At 33.9% G+C, this 11,705-nt stretch overlaps 1 protein-coding gene across 2 annotated transcripts in view; it reads right to left on the bottom strand.

The window, feature by feature from the left end:
* Positions 1–11,705, bottom strand: part of CLCN3 (chloride voltage-gated channel 3) — an 84,314-nt gene that overhangs the window by 50,907 nt on the left and 21,702 nt on the right. The gene's annotated exons all lie outside the window — the stretch shown is intronic.

Genomic DNA, 11,705 nt, shown 5'->3' with positions numbered 1-11,705 from the left:
CCAGTAGGAGGAGAAAGAAGAAACTTCTTATCAACATACTAAGTAACTTAAAATATGCAAAATATGCGGAAAATATGCAAATAGAGATTTACTAAGCAAGAGATTTTCCGCTCTCTCTTACCTACCCATTTTGTTCCTATCTCACAAAGAGTTTGTGCTTTTAAAAAGGCTTTTGGTAGAATGCATTTCAAAGTTAAGTACTCCAATTTTTCTGTTAGATATTTTTATAAAATTCACAAAATAACTAAGAAAGTTTTATTTAAAACTATTCCAAACAAAATTTCAAACAAAACTGATGCTCATTTGCAATCACAGTTCAAAAATGTATAGCTACCTCTAAGGTGATTCCTTCAAAATGTCATATTCTCTTTGTGAAATGCCCGTTATGTAGTGATACTAAATTTAAGAGGATTGTCCATTAGAGAGAATTTCATAGGACTGGGGAGGTTTCTGAAAATTTTGTTTTCTTTGATATTGAATAAGACAACCTCTAAGGTTCATTCCAACTCAACAAGAATATAGGAAAATTGCAGGTGAGGAAAGGAAAGGCAGATTTCAGAAAGCAATAAAGAGAAAAGTTCTATCCAATTTGTCTAGTACATTTTAATTATTTGGGGTCTTTTTAAAACTTTTCTTTCAATTTTATAAACTAAACAGGTTTCTATATTTAAAAAAGTATGAACCTCAGATAAATAGAACTTCTTGAAAAGTCCCACTAGAGATTTGAGAGACAGGGTTCCAGGAAAGGAATAGAGACTAGAATTATTGCCACAGGAATATTCCATTTAATCTAGATGCTAGCTATTAACATTTATAATAGGAAAGAAGGTAGTGGAATCCCCTATGGTTTTCAAATTTTCTTGGAAACAGTTTTTTGTTTTGTTTGGACAGGGTAAGCTTTGACAGAGTTAATTTTACTGAATTACCTCAATATAAACTTGGTCATTTGGGGTTCTTTGTTGTGTTCTATTGCCACAAGATTTTTCTAAAAATATACACTGTATGACACTTATAAATGATTTAGTTTTTATGACATTATTTACATTCTTACATGTCTTTACATAAAATGAAAAACCTACCCACAAGTTTTCCTGGTATTGGTAGGTACTATCCAAACTTGTTTTTCCTGATTTACAACTTGGTCATAAAAATGAAAATGACAGCTAGTGCTAACTTAAAGGAGAATATCCTCCCTGTAAAATCTTTGACAACGATACATAAGTACAAGTTTTGCAAACATTTATTTTTAAGGATAAAAACTTGTGTGTACATGTAATATAGGTAATTTTGCCTGTATTTGTATAGAGTTAATTTTTTAATGAGACAAGCAAACTTCATAATTGTTATCATGAGAAATGAGGAAGAAGTAGGGAGGTGGGGTTACATTCAGTGTTTAATTCCACATCACTTTAATTTTGTAAAACAAATATATTACTTTGTAACAAGAACTGTGAAATTTTTAAAAATTTATGAGTTCACAAATTTCTCATGTTTGTGGGGTCTATAGATACCATCTTCCCTCAGAGTAAAAGAATCATGACAGGTTAAAAGGCTATCCAGTCACACTTTAGAAAAGTACAAGGTACACTGGAAGGTGTGGCAAAGAGGACTCTGATACAGAGTAGATATTACCAGAATAACAGGAATTACAATAAGGTGAGGCTAAAGTAGGAGAGCAGAAGACAAATTCATGAATTTCTATGCATAGCTTGGGGAAAATGCTCAGGATTAACACCTAATGAATCAAAAATATTGAAGTGGTAGCACATGTAGGACTTAAAGATTCAGAAGAAAAGAATATTTCTATTTTCAAAAGAACCCTAGATTCTAACTTAACCTCCACTAGACAAGGGATTCTACACACACCACGACATCTCCAGGATGTTACTACTATCTAAAAACCAGCGGGGAGGGAAGGACAGATGACAAGAGCATCGCAATGATTCCACCTAAAGCCCCTTATAATTCTAAAGAGTCAAGAAATCTATCACCTTAGTTTTAAGAGATACTTATATTTAAAAACATTTTTTTCTTTTTTTCCTTTTAGCTCTGACTACCAATTTGCAGAAAATACAGGGACAGACAAACATGTTAAATGACAGCCCAGAAATGCAATCAGGAAAACTCAAAACAAGGAAACAAATAAATAGTGAGGGAAAAAGGAAGGGAACTTATAAAGTTTAGAAACAAAACCAAAAAAGACTGAAGGATATATCGATTTTGACATATAATTTTTAATGCAGCAATTGGAGAAATGTGAAACATATTTGATTTTAAGGAACCATTCTTATTTTAGATAATAGTTTTTAAAAGAACCTTGCTCTCTTAGAAATACATAATGAAATACATGTGTGCATACATCCACCTATATAAAATATTTCAGGTTTAATTAAAAATAAACAAGGATAGAGTAGAGATGAAACAAAATTGGCATGAATTACTATTAAAACTAAGTGATGGAGACAAGAGAATAACACTACTTCATCTATATACTTTAAGATTTTGAATAATGAAAATATTTAAATGGCTTTATAAATCAAATAAAAGCACTTGTATGAGATAAATATTAGTTAAAAATTATATCCTTCACTCCTGAAACTAAAAGCATTACTGGAAGCAGCAGGTGAAAAGAACACGGGTCACAATGGTTAGTGGGTACTGCAAATTTACATCTGCACACCTAATGTGGCAATATACTTTAACCTGTGTTGTCAAGTCCTCTTCCCTAAGCATCAAAAAACTAAAAAAGTTGGTGGGGGGTAGACAAAGCAAAGCCCATAAGGAGGAAAATCAATTCAAGCTACACACATAGCTATAAAATTATTATAGCATGAAAGAAAAAACAGTTGAGAATTCTAACAGACAAGTCAGAAAATTCAAGCATCAAAAAAAAAAAAAAGTTTTGAAATATTCATTCCCCATAAACATAAAAGATTTTAATTCTTAACACAGCTATTTGGTTACTCAAATAACTTATCAGAGAACTAAAAACATGAAGTTTTCTTTCACAAACATCACATAAAAATCACTTTCAAAATCAGAACCAAAAAAATAGTATTTTTATACCTCAACGATTCATTTTCAAGGACTTTGCCAAATATACTCACACATGAACTCAAGCTAGTTCGAGGACTAAGCAAAAAAAGATTGAAGAGTTCTAATTTTCAGAAATACTTAAACTCACACACCAATATTTACATTAAGTATAAATGGCATAAATGCTCCAATTAAAAGATAAATATTATCTAAATGGAGTTTTAAAATCCAACTATGTGATTTTAAGTGTATCAACTAAACAAGGATGCTAAAAGTAAAAGGATTTCTAAGAAGTATAGCATGCAAACATTAATTCAAAGAAAATCAGGGAGTGATATCAAAGTAAACATTAAAGGGGAAAATGTAACTGGAAATAAAGGAAGTCATTTAAAAAATAAAAAAGTACATAAAGCAAAAACTGACAAAATGACAAGTATCAGTAGGCAAATGTGTAAATAGAGTGAAAATTCTTAACACATCACTAGCAAATACTTAATATTGAAACCAGGAAAAAAATCAGGAAGGAAAAACAGATGATTTCAACAGACTGTAACAAACTTTACCCAATGGAAATTAAGACAACATAATAACCAAAAAAAAAAAAAAATACGCATTCATTCTTTCTTTCTGTTTCTCTCTCTCACAGTGGACAGGGAATATTTATAAAAAAATTAACTTTTTCCTGAGCCACCACGCAAGCTGAAAAAAAATTTCAACCTATTAAAAATATACAATGTATATTCTGTGACCACAATGTAATAATATTATAAATCAATTAAAAACTTAACCAGCCAGCTGCAGACCTACTCCTTGTAATTCCATTTACTTGGGAGGGTAAGGAAAGAAGATTTCAAGTTAAATAACAGCCTGGAACAGCCATGTACTAAAAATAAAATATTTAAAAGAGCTGGGGATATAGGGAGATGGGAAGGGAAAGGAAAAGGAAGAAGGAAAAGGAAAAGGAGGGGTGGTGGAGGAAGAAGGGAGAAAAGGGGTATTAGGATCAGCCACAGCACAAGACACAAATAATGATTATTGGGACAAAAAAATAAACTTAATAGTACAGAATAAGGGAGTATAGAAATAGATCATCCTATATTTGGGTCCTTCATACAGATCGGAGGTAATACTGTAAAAGACTGGGAAAAAAATGGTTTTCTTAGTAATTGATAAAAGGATAACTGGGTATATGCAAAAAAAATTAAATACACCCTAATACACACGCGCACGCCACATACACATTCAGATGATTATTGACCTAAATGTACAATGCAAATAAAGTTCTTACAAAATAATAAAGGAAAATATCTTCATGACTTTAAGGTATGAATTTTTTTTTTTGTAATTAAAACATAAAAGTGGTAGGCACACACACAGAAATGCAAATTAAAACAACTCTAAGATTTCATCTTACTCTAATTAGAATGGCTATTAGGAACATAAACAATAATAGGTATTGGTGTGGATGTGGGGGAAAAGGCATACTTGTACATTGCTGGTGGAGTTGCAAATTGGTGCAGCCACTCTGAAAAGCAGTGTAGAGAAACCTCACAAAACTTGGAATGGATCCACCTTTTAACACAGTTATCCCACTTCTCAGTTTATATCCAAAGGACTTAAAATTAGCATACTACAGTAATACAGCCACATCAATGTTTATAGCAGCTCAATTCACAATAGCTAGATTAAGTAACCAACCTACATGCCTTTCAATAGATGAATGGATAAAGAAAAAGTATATATACACAATGGAATATTATTTAGTCATAAAGAAGAATAAAATTATGGCATTTGCAGATAAATGGATGAAACTGTAGAATATCATGCTAAGTGAAATAAGCCAATCCCAAAAAACCAGAGGCTGAATGTTTTCCCTGATAAATGGATGATGATACATAATGGGGGAGGGGGGCAGTAAGAGAGGAATGGAAGAACTTTAGATTATGTAGAGGAACACGAGAGGAGGGAGGGGGCGGTGTATGAAAGATGGTGGAATGAGACACCATTACCCTATGTATATGTATGATTACATGAATGGTGTGAATCTATATCATGTACCATAGAAATGAAAAGTTGTATCACATTTGTGTACAAAGAATGAAAATGCAGTCTGTAAAAAAAAAAAAAAAAAAAAAAAAAACGGTGGTGGGCACAGGGCACATGCCTAAAATTCCCTGTGATTTGGGAAGTTAGGGCAGAAAGATCACGTTAAAGAACGGCCTCAGACAATTTAGCAAGACCCTGTATCAAATGAAAAAATTAGGCTATCTTTTCTCCAATGTATATTTTTGGTAGCTTTGTCTAGTATGAGATAATCATATTATGTGGGTTTGTCTCTGTGTCTTCTATTTTGTACCTTTGGTCTACATGTCTATTTTGGTGCCAATACCATGGCTACTATTTCTGCTACTATTGCTCTGTAGTGTAGTTTAAGGTGTGGTAGTGTGATGCTTCCTGCTTCACTCTTCTTCCTAAGAATTGTCTTGGCTATTCTGGGTCTCTTATATTTCCAAATGAATTTCTGACTGATTTTTCTATTTGTATAAAGAATGTCACTGGAATTCCAATAAGAATTGCACTCAATCTGTATAACACTTTCAACAGTATGGCCATTTTGACAATATTAATTCTGCCTATCCAAGAATATGGGAGATTTTTCCATCTTCTAAAGTCTTCTTCAATTTCTTTCTCAGTGTTCTGTAATTTTCATTGTAGAGGTCTTTCATCTCTTTTGTTAGATTGATTTCCAAGTATTTTACTTTTGTTGAGGCTATTGTGAATGGGGTAGTTTTCCTAATTTCTCTGTCAGGGATTTGTTGCTTATATACAGAAATGCATTTGATTTTTGAGTATTTTCCTACTCTGCTGAATTCATTTATGAGTTCTAGAAAGTTTTCTGGTGGAATTTTTTAGATCTTCTAATAGAGAATCATGTTGTTGGCAAATACTGATACTTTGAGTTCTTCTTTTCCTATTTGTATCCCTTTAATTTCTTTCATCTGTCTGATTGCTCTGGATAGGGTTTCAAGGATGATGTTGAATAGAAGTGGTAAAAAAGAGCATCCCTGGGGCTGGGGATGTAGCTCAGTTGGTAGAGTGCTTGTTTTGCAAGCACAAAGCCCTGGGTTCAATCCCCAGCACCGCAAAAAAAAAAAAGAGCATCCCTGCCTTCTTCCAGTTTTTAGGGGGAAGCCTTTCAATTTTCCTCCATTTCGAATGATGCTGACTATGTTTATAGCAGCTCAATTCACGAAAGCAAAACTATGGAATCAACCTAGATGCCCGTCAGCAGATGAATGGATAAAGAAAATGTGGTACATACACACAATGGAATATTACTCAGCCTTAAAGAAGAATGAAATTATGGCATTTGCAGGTAAATGATGGAACTGGAGAATATCATGCTAAGTGAAATAAGCCAATCTCAAAAAACCAGGCTGTATGTTTTCTCTGATAAGCAGATGCTGATCCATAGTGGGGGGTGGACAGGAAAGAATGAAGGAACTTTGGTTTGTACAGAGGGGAGGAAGGGGCGAAGGGTGGGTGGGGATGGGAAGGACTGTAGATTGAGATAGACATTATTACTCTACATACATGTATGAAAAAAATTTTAAATAAAAAAATGAAAAAAATAATAAAAAGGACTTCTAAGGAAGCTCAGTGATAAAAACATCCCTAGGTTCAATCCCAGGTACCGAAAAAAAAGAAAAAAAAAAAAAAAACACAAAATGCATAAACCAAAGCAAGAGATTAATACATAGGACCACATTACAATTAAGAACATCTGTTCACAGAATATCCATTAGCAGAGTAAAGTGTAACCCACAGCATAGAAGATTATATACAGCACCATTACTTAATAAAAGGTTTGTGTTTATAAAACAAAGAACTACAAATCTTTAAAAACAAAAGATACACCAACATAAAATGGGCAAATGTCTTCTTAGAAATATCAAAGAGGATTTCCAAACGGTCAGGTAAGCAAGAAAAGATGTTCAACTTCTTTGGCTACCAAGAAGATGAAAATTAAAACCACAATCAGAATCCGTGACAAAATTAAATGACAATATTAAGTGGTTGGTGAACGTGGAGCAATGAACGCTTTCATACATTCTTGGTCTAAGTGTATTCTGGAATATCACTATGGAAAACAATGTATGACCCAATTAGTTCACGCCCAGGACAAATGAAATTTTTTGCACCTATACACCAGGATACATGCATAATTTACAAAATAGCATTGTTTGTAACTCCCCAAAATTGTTAAGAACTTGAAGATACATCAAAAATATAATCAATGGGTAAAATGCAGCATATTCATTTTAAAATGATACACTCTAGAACAAAATCATAGATGGCAATACCTGCAACAAGGATGATTTTTGAAAACCACATTGCATAAAAACAAGGAAAAAAAAGACATACACATCAAATGATTCCATTTATTTAAGCTTCAAAACCTGGTAATACTAAATTACATTCTTTGAGATGCACAGATAATCAAATCTTAAAGTAAAGCAATAAAACAATTAGAGTAGCTACCTCTAGAGACAAAGGAAGGTGTCATGATCAAAGAGGCACATGCAGGAAGCTTTTGGAAGATGGTTATGCTTTATTATCTGGGAGGGCTGCAAAGATGCTTGTTTTATAATAACGCATTAAACTGTAAAATTATGTTTTGTGGATTTTCAGATGTGTGCTATGTCACAATTCAAGTCTTTGAGTTAGAAACTTCTCCCACTCACTTTTTTTTTTTCCCTACCTCACCCCTTTAGCTTAATCTTATTTATAGTCTCAATCAGTTTCAGGTAACAAGTCAGCATCTATACTGACTTTGAATTTCTTCTAAACACTGCTTCTAAGAAATTTCCTCTAAGTGGTAACTCTTTCAAGGTAAGTTCTTAGGTATTGTCCTATGTAATAGTGTACATGCACCAAGAAAAAGGTTAATTCATTACATCATGACATTCAAGGGAGACAGGTAGAGTGAACAAAACTCGTGTACACACACACACACACACACACACACACACACACACACACACACCCACACACAAAACTCATTTACTTAATTTTAGTCAGCTTTCTTTGGACCTTTTTAATATTTTTCTGTTTTTTTTCCAGTGTAATGGCAATAACTGCAGATGATATTTGAGGTACAAATCATCAGGTTCTGCATAGACTTAATAAAAATTAAGCTCACTTCTTTCCAATGACTTCAGCTGACACTCACAGAGCACTTGATTAGCTTCCCACTGCAATCTCTAGCTGATTTTATGAAGGCACCAGTTTATTAATATTAAGTCTCATTTTCTTTTTCCTAGTGCATTTGAAACATCCTGAATCACAGCATTTCACAAGTTTAGTATGGGCTAATTTTCCCTAAATGCATTACCTTACTCACATCAGCACACAACTTTGGGCAGTCTCCTACTTCCACAAACATTAAGCAGGTTAAGTAGGCAGCCACTGAAATAGTCTGAAGATGCCAGTGCAGGAAATGCTTATAAGTAGTTGGCAAAAGAATGTAAAAGGTATCAAATGTATGAAGAACACAGCCTTGCTTAGAATAAGTACCAGATGAACTTTGGAATTATTTATTTCTAAAAATAACCCTGAGTAGACCATTTGAAATAGTTTTGACCTTTTCCCAACAGACAGCTATTAAATGGTAGCAGTGGTGTTTTCATTTTAAGAATTTCCTAAAACACCCTTTACCAAAGATTCACAATGTATTGATTTCATACTTTCTAAAAGGCTTAAGAGTTTAGAATCTGACATGTTGCCAAATATCTCACTCATCAGAACAATACAACCAATGTTATTGGTAGATACCAGATAAAATAATACAACTAAAATCAGTTGTCATCTACTGAAGACAAAATGCACAAATATAATCTCTGAAACACTGGAACAAAATCAAATTATTCTAACTCAGAATTCCTTTCTTGAATTTCTGAGCTATGCCACAACTTTATACTATCAGAATTTTTTTTAATAAATCCACGTAAGGACACTACGTTTACTAAAAAGCTAGTCTTGGGTTATTTTATTAGTCTTTTAAACTGAATTGATACCAAAGAGCTTCCTTATTCATAGAAAGCAATCAACTCCAACAGTTTTAGCAACATTTAAACTTTTTATCTTTAGCAATAATTCTACCATGGATTTTCAAAACACTAGATCATTGTCTCTCTTCATAATTATTACATTTACCTCCATAGTCTCAGTGATTCCCATTACTCTCAGAAAAAAGGTGCCAAAACTAATCTACATGATCTGGACCTTGTTTAACTACCTCTTCAGCCTCAATCCCTTCCTTTCAGTTCTGGCTCTCTGCACTCCAGCCACCATTCTCTCAGCCTCAACCCTTCCTACCTGAGTGCCTCCTCACTAGAGCTCCCTGTGCCTGCACACTGCTCTTTGCAGACCCGGGTCCCAGTGCCTCCACTCCACTGCTTCCCTCATTCTGTCTGAATTGCACTCATTTTTCAGCTCTCACCTTAAATATCATATCCTAGGTTCCCCCACTTACTGGCTCTCACATTAAACATTTTACATATCACAATTATAACTGTGGGGCTTTTTTGTAGGATTATTTACTTATTGTAATGGTTTTCTCTCATTACAGTGTGAGTTCCCTAAGACAAAGACCCACATCATTCTTCTTCACTGCTCTCTCCCAAGCACTTATCTCGGGATAAGTATACTAAAAGTTATTTGTTGACTGGAATATGCACAGAATTGAGTCTTTAAAAAAAAAAAACTGGTTACCCCTGCATTGTAGGATTATTTTCTAACCTTATATTTTTCTTTATCACCAATACTTTCTAAAATAAGTACATTTTGCTTATTATATAAAAGCTCCATTTTTAAAAAATAAACTTTAGATCTTCAAAAAATTGCAAAGGTAGTACAGAAAGATCCTGAATACCTCACTGATTTTCCCCAATTAACATCTTTTATTTCCATGGCACATCTGTCAAAATTAAAATACTAACAGTGGAATATTATTATGATGTAAACCCTAGACTTTATCTGGATTTCAGCAGCTTTTCTACTAATGTTCCTTGTCTTCCAGGCTCCAATTCAGGATGCCACATTGTACTTAGCTATCATGTCTTCCTAAACTCCTTGGTCTCTGACGTTTTTACAGGCTGCACTTTTTCTGGAAGGCTCAAGAAAAATGGCTTCCTTGCTTTTTCCAGCTTCCAGAGGCTTGACTCAGTATCTTCCTGGTATCACTTTAATCACTTGCTTCCTTCACAGTGTCTAGCACTCACCTGGATCCTCCTGCCTCCCTCTTTGAGGGCCTTTGTGATTGCATTAGCACCACCCATGCAAGCCATGTAATCTCTCCATCTCAAACTTTGATCGAATCTCAAGGAAGTGCTTCTTATCACATTTGCTAGCAGTTCCAGGAATTAGGGTGTGGGAAGAGCCATTACTCAGCCAACCACAACATTGTCTTTTTCATGACCTTTGCAACTGTGTTACAAAAGCAATAGTGGCTCAAACAGCTGTCACCTAGCACAACTCAAAGCAGAGGCACCAGAATGTACTAGAAGTCATTGTATTTTTCACCATCATGTACTTGGAAAAAAAAAAAGAAAGTCAGTTTCTCTTCCAAATGACCTTGGTGAAACTATAAATAATATTCATTTTATTAAGTTATAACTCTTAAGAAAACTATCCTTTTAATAGTCTATGTGACAATATACTGTTGTGCAAAGATTCCATGCTAAGGAAAAGCATTTGTGTAATGTTTGAATTGTGAGCTGAACTTTTTTTCAGGGACCAGTCTTTGTTTGTTCTGTGTGTAGTTTTGTTTTGTTTGAAACAGGGTCTTGCTATGTTGCCCAGGCAGGCCTCAAAGTTGAAATCCTTCTGCCTCAGTCTCCCAAACAGCTGGAATTACAGGTGTGTGTCACATACAGTTTACCATTTTCATTGAAAGAATGCTAACTATAGCTATTTAGATCTAGAGCTCTGGCAGACATTTTCTCAGCACAAATAAAATGAGCCTGTCTCTTCAAGTAAAAAAAACTGACAGTATTTGTTGTCAATAACAAAATTTAAGCTTTCAAGCAAAAATTAAATTTTAGAAACTTACATTCACCTCTGTAAGTCAAGTATCTTCCCAATATTTAAAGACTTTTCTGATGGGATTGATGGTGATAGTAAAATACATGTCTTCTTGATTTGGTGAAATATGTGAACACTCGCAAGTTCTACACAGATCATCTTTGTATATTGACTTGTGTTCCCCCAAAATTCATATCTTAAAGTCCTAGCCCCCATCTCTCAGGAAATGCCTACACTTGGTGATAAGGTCCAAATGATCTCTTTAAAGCGGTAAATAAGATCATTGTGGTGGGTAAAAATCCAATGTGATTGGTCTCTTTAGAAGAAAAGATTAGGATATAAATAGAGAGAAAGATCATATGAAGACAGAGTAGATGACTATCTATAAACTAAGGAAAGGCCTCAGAAGAAAATCATCCCTGCCAACTCCAGAAGAGAGAGAAAATAAATATGTGGTTTAAATGAGATAAAATAAATACGTGGTTTAAAGCTACTCAGTCTGTGGTACTTTGTTATATAAGCCTTAGACAAACTAATATATCAATGAATCAATTTTCCAAATGATTAATACATATTATAAAGTC

This window comes from Sciurus vulgaris, assembly GCF_902686455.1.
Source record: "Sciurus vulgaris genome assembly, chromosome: 5".
Lineage (NCBI taxonomy): Eukaryota > Metazoa > Chordata > Mammalia > Rodentia > Sciuridae > Sciurus > Sciurus vulgaris.
Note: the sequence above shows the minus strand (reverse complement) of the source record. Positions and strands in the feature narration are given on the sequence as shown.